The sequence below is a fragment of the Arachis ipaensis genome, chromosome B5, assembly GCF_059453495.1.
Source record: "Arachis ipaensis isolate K30076 ecotype BB chromosome B5, ASM5945349v1, whole genome shotgun sequence".
NCBI lineage: Eukaryota > Viridiplantae > Streptophyta > Magnoliopsida > Fabales > Fabaceae > Arachis > Arachis ipaensis.
Genome location: NC_142440.1, coordinates 95,739,049 through 95,744,628, shown reverse-complemented (window position 1 = coordinate 95,744,628; position 5,580 = coordinate 95,739,049). Strand labels below are relative to the sequence as shown.

At 39.6% G+C, this 5,580-nt stretch overlaps 1 non-coding gene across 1 annotated transcript; it reads right to left on the bottom strand.

Annotated features, from left to right (window-relative positions):
* Window positions 1-3,450: 3,450 nt before the first annotated feature.
* LOC148565056 (small nucleolar RNA R71) lies at window positions 3,451-3,557 on the bottom strand. The gene has a single exon (XR_015883969.1). It is a non-coding gene; the product is annotated as a small nucleolar RNA R71 (small nucleolar RNA).
* Between the last annotated feature and the right edge of the window lie 2,023 nt (window positions 3,558-5,580).

The window sequence follows — 5,580 nt, the reverse complement described above, 5'->3', positions numbered from 1 at the left end:
ATGAAAGTTGAATCTAAATTCCACTTAGTTAACCTTTACTAAAGTAAAGGAAAGTCAAGGGACTAATTAGTTTGACCTTCAAATCCTATTTATTTTCTAAAAAAAAGTTGGGATTATTGAAGTTCAGTTCAATTAGCAAGGTAGCAATTATCAGTTATGTTGAGTTTGATAATGTTGAGTTACTGATTTCTTAACCAAAACCAAAAGGGGAAAAAGTAAAATTGTTGGAATAAAAATGTCCTTAGATGGAAAGCAATGGTAACACAAATTAAGGAGAAAGCAATGAATAACTGAAATACCTCAAATAATCATTAATTCAAATCATAACATGGAAAGGGTTCAGAAGTCAAGTTGGCAACATTTATAGATTCGAATAAAAGCATTAAAGTAAAAGTAGCATAGAAACACAAATTAAAGTAAATACTAAACCTGGATCGAGAGTCACTCTTAAAAAAAACTAAGAGAAGTCCTAAATCCTAATCCTAATTCTAATCCTAAGAGAGAAGGGAGAGAATCTCCCTCTCAAACTAAATCTAAATCATGGAAAGTGAAAATTGGCGAGCTCTCCTGAATGGATGCGTTCCCTCACTTTTAACCTATGGTCTATGCCTTCTGGACTTAGATTTGGGCCAAAAAAGGCTTCAGAATTTGCTATGATCATTTTCTGCAATTTCTGGTGCGTGGCCTCTGTCACGCGTCCGCGTGGGTCACGCGGTCGCGTCATTCGGAGCTTTTCTTGCCACGCGATCGCGTCAGTCATGCGACCGCGTCATGTGCATTCTGCTTGAGGCGCGCGGTTGCATCAGTCATACGGCCGCGTCGCTGCTGATTCGCGCTTGGCACGCGATCGCTTTGTCCATGCGATCGCGTGGATGCCAGTTTCTTCAGAAGCTCTGTTTTGTGCTTTCCTTCCATTTTTGTATGTTTCCTTTCCATCCTTTAAGTCATTCCCACCTTAGAAGATCTGAAACTACTCAACACACTAATCACGGCATCGAATGGAAATAAAGGTATTTAAAATAATTAATATTAAAGCTTAGGAAACATGTTTTTCACATACATCACATAATAAGGAAGGGAAAGTAAAACCATGCAATTAATATGAATAAGTAGGTGAAGGATTGAATAAATCTCTCAAACTAAGCACAAAATAACTCATGAAATATGGGTTTATCACCACGTTAACCTAGTTAACGTGAACTCTAACGTGGGAAGTAGGGGCATTTTGGAACGTTAGTGACAAAGGTAAGTGTCACTAACGTTCTCGAAGATGTGGCAAGCCTACGTTAAAGGTCACGTTATTGGAAAAAGTAAGTCCCAATAACGTGTGCGAAGGACCAAGAGGCAACGTTAGTGGTCACGTTGATGCCACTAACATTGAAGTTAACGTGGAGCATCCTTGGGTTAGGAACGTTAGTGAAAAAGGTGATTGTCACTAACGTTCTCGAACCCACACTTTCACTTAACGTTAACGCCACTAACGTCCTAAGCTAGAATCCCTGCATACTTCACACTTTCTCACAGCAAGTAAAGCTAAGCCCACTAAAGAAGATAACTGCTTCAACTCAAGATCCAAAGGCCCATATCCAAGACTTGAAGAGCCAACTAGAAGATCAGAAGAATAGTATAGATAGGGAGAGCTTTGAACTAGAAGGGAGCTTTTGGCATTATTAGAATTACTCTCTGTATTTTACTTTCTCTGCAACTTTTAGTTTAATTCTTAGAATGTACTCTCCATCTATGCTTTTCATTCCCAGAGCTATGAACAACTAAACCCCTTTCATTGGGTTAGGGAGCTCTGTTGTAATTTGATGGATCAATAATAGTTTTCATTATCCTTCTTCTCTCTTTTCTCTTGATTTTACTAGAAAGCTTTCAATCTTCATCCAATTGAGTAGTTATCTTGGAAAAGAAGCTATTCATACTTGGATCTCTTCTGAACCTTGGAAGAGGAATGAAGAGATCATGCTAGAATTGCTTTCTCATGTTGGACCAAATTGGGATTTGGGTGGATATGGTGACATATAATTCTCCCAATACTTTGATTTGGAAATACATGTGGTATAATCAGTGACCACACTTCATCTCTTCTCATGAGCAATTAGACCAAGGAATTGGCTATTGATCTGATTTGAGAGATTGAATTACCAAGGAATTGGAATTCAATCACTTAAGATTGCCAAGGAGATCAATGAATGCATTGATTGAGGAAGAGATGAAAATGAACTTGATCCGAAGAATGCAACATCTCCTAAGCCCAATGAACTTCCCATTTCTGATCTTACCCATTCTCTTTACTTTCTGCTATTTACTTTCATCTAAACTCCCCTTTCCCATTTAAGATTCTGCAATTTACCTTCCGTCATTTATTTTCTACAATTTACTTTCCCGCCATTTAATTTCCTGCAATTCTCAACCCAATTTCTGCTTAGCTCAACTAGAACATTCTTCCAATTAAAGTTGCTTGACCAATCAATCCCTGTGGGATTCGACCTCACTCTATTGTGAGTTTTTACTTCACGACAATTCGGTATACTTGCCGAGGGAGATTTGTTAAAGGACAAGTTTCCGTGCATCAAGTTTATGGCGCCGTTGCCGGGGATTGATTTTGTATCAACAATGATTAAATTGGTGGATAACTAGATTGAGCATTTGTTTTTATTTTGTTTGATTTAAGTTCATTTGAGTAATTTACTTTCTGTTTGGCTTTTTTCTTCCCTTTCCCCTACCCATTTTCATAGTTGTTTACAATTCAGTCACTAACCCACTAACTGTTTGATATATTGCATCACTCACACTAACAGCATTTCTGTAGAAATTACTGTCTGCATCTATCTCTCTTGCTTGTGCCTTGTTGGTTGTATGACAGGTAGAAGAAGTGGGGCTTCAACTTCCTTTGATTCTGAACCTGAGAGGACCTTCCTTAGATTAAGGAGGGAAGCAAGAGGAAAGAGAGTAGTTGGTGCTGAGGAAGAGGAGGAGTACTTTGAACCAGATATGGATGAGAATATGGAGAACCATCATGAAGAAGAGGCTCACAACCATGGCAGAGAAGGTCCAACGCATCAGGCTGGGCAAGAGAGAAGAGTTCTGGGTTCTTACATCAACCCAAACCCAGGAAACTGTGGGAGTAGCATCCAAAGGCCAACCATACATGCCAACAACTTTGAACTAAAGCCACAACTCATCACCCTTGTTCAGAACAATTGTTCATTCGGAGGAAATTTCCAAGAAGACCCCAATCAACATCTAACCACCTTCCTGAGGATATGCGATACTGTGAAGTCTAATGGTGTTCACCCTGACACCTATAGACTACTTCTGTTTCCCTTCTCGCTCAAAGACAAAGCATCTAAATGGCTGGAATCCTTTCCAAAGGAGAGTTTAGCAACTTGGGAAGATGTGGTGAACAAGTTCTTGACAAGATTCTATCCTTCTCAACGGATCAATAGGTTGAGAGCTGAGGTACAAACCTTTAGGCAGCAAGATGTTGAGACTCTATATGAAGCATGGGAGAGGTTTAAGGACCTGACAAGAAGATGCCCACCAGATATGTTCAATGAATGGGTGCAGTTGCACATTTTCTATGAAGGCCTTTCGTATGAATCAAAGAAGGCAGTAGACCACTCATCCAGGGGATCTCTGAACAAGAAGAAGACCATTGAAGAAGCCATAGATGTCATTGAGACTGTAGCTGAGAATGACTACTTCTATGCTTCTGAAAGAGGCAACACTAGAGGAGTGATGGAGCTGAACAATGTGGATGCACTGTTAGCTCAAAACAAGATGATTACCAAGCAATTAGCTGACCTCACCAAGAAGATGGAGAGGAATCAAGTAGCAGCAATCACAACATCAGCAGCAACTCAAGAAGGAGTGAATAAAGAGCCAGAGGGTGATCAGGAACAGGTCAACTACAGTGGAAATTCACCCAGGCAGCACCATGACCCATAATCCAAAACATATAATCCTGGTTGGAGGAACCACCCAAAGTTTGGGTGGGGAAATCAACAGGATCAAGGCCAGGATCAGAGACGCCACAACCCCAGCAACAATGCAACTCACCAACATCCCACACAGAGATCATATCAGCACCCACCTAACAACACACCTCAACATCCATACCAAAGTCAAAATGGCCCTTCTCACCCCTCCAATCTCAACTCACCATCATCTGAAGATAGACTCTCCAAGATTGAAACCCTACTTGAAGGCATATGCAAGGAAATTCAAGATAACAAGGTGTTCAAAGAGGAGGTGCGAGCCAATTTTAAGAATCAGGGAGACACCATAAAGAGGCTGGAATTTCAAGTGGAATACCTATCTGAGAAGATTCCCAAACCTACTGATAGCTTCCCAAGTGACATAGAGAAAAATCCGAGAGGTAAAGCAAAGAAAGTCAGATAGGAAGATTGCAAGATGGTTACTTGATGCCAAGGCATCTTAGGCTAGTTTCACTAGCATTTTTCTGTTAGTTTTAGTTGTTTTATGCATTTTCTTGAGCTTAAAGTAACCAAGAATGGTTAAATGAATAACAAAGCAATGAACCATCCAAACAGCATGATTTTTATGCAAATTTCATGAGTTTTTAGTTATATTACTTGAATGCTATGAATGGAAGATTCTCATGAAAATTTGCAAGACTTTGATGCAGTTGTTTGGATGATTTCAGGAAAGAAGAGGCTAGGCAAGGAAGCAACAAAAATCAATAAAGGAAGCTTGAATATCACATGTGGAGTTTAAGTTCCAGTTTAAGCTTAAACTGGAGCTTAAACGCCAAAATCATGAAAGTTGAGGAAGGGATAAAAGTTGTTTTGATTCGGAGATCTCAATATCTCCTAACACCCAATGAACTCCCCATTTCTGATTTACCACTTTCTCTTTACATTCTGCAATTAAATTCATGCAATCACCCCTATCCCTTTTAATTTCAGCAATTTAGCTTCTCGCTCTTTAATTCATGCAATTTTACATTCCGCAATTCTCATCTAAATCTTGATTCCGCTCAACTAGAACATACTTTTAATCCGAATTGATCACTCAACCAATCCTTGTGGGATTCGACCTCACTCTATTGTGAGTTTTTACTTGACGATAACCGGTGCATTTGCCGGAAGGAATTTTGCCGATCGTGCAATTTCCTAAATCGTAGCATAACAAGTTTATGCGCATCAAGTTTTATGGCGCCGTTGCCGGGGATTGGTTTTCGATTGACAATTCTCAAATTGGAAGTTAACTAGATTGAGCATTTTTCTTGCTTTGTTAATTCAGTTCAAGTTACTTGTTGAATTTTTAATTTCTGCACTCTGTTACATGCTTTCTTTCTTTATGCCTTTAAATTCAAGCAACTAACTCACTGACTCACTAACTGTTTGAATTAATTCCTCAACTGCTCTAACCATGCTCTTCCATTAACCAAGAGTATTTCACTTGTTTGTTGCCTATGCTGTGTTCTTGTATGACAGGTAGGAGAGGAGAGACATCAACCCCTCCATATACCGAACCAGAGAGGACCCTTCATAGACTTAGAAGGGAAGCAAGAGGGAAGAGAGTACTGGGAGAAGAAGAATCTGAAGGAGA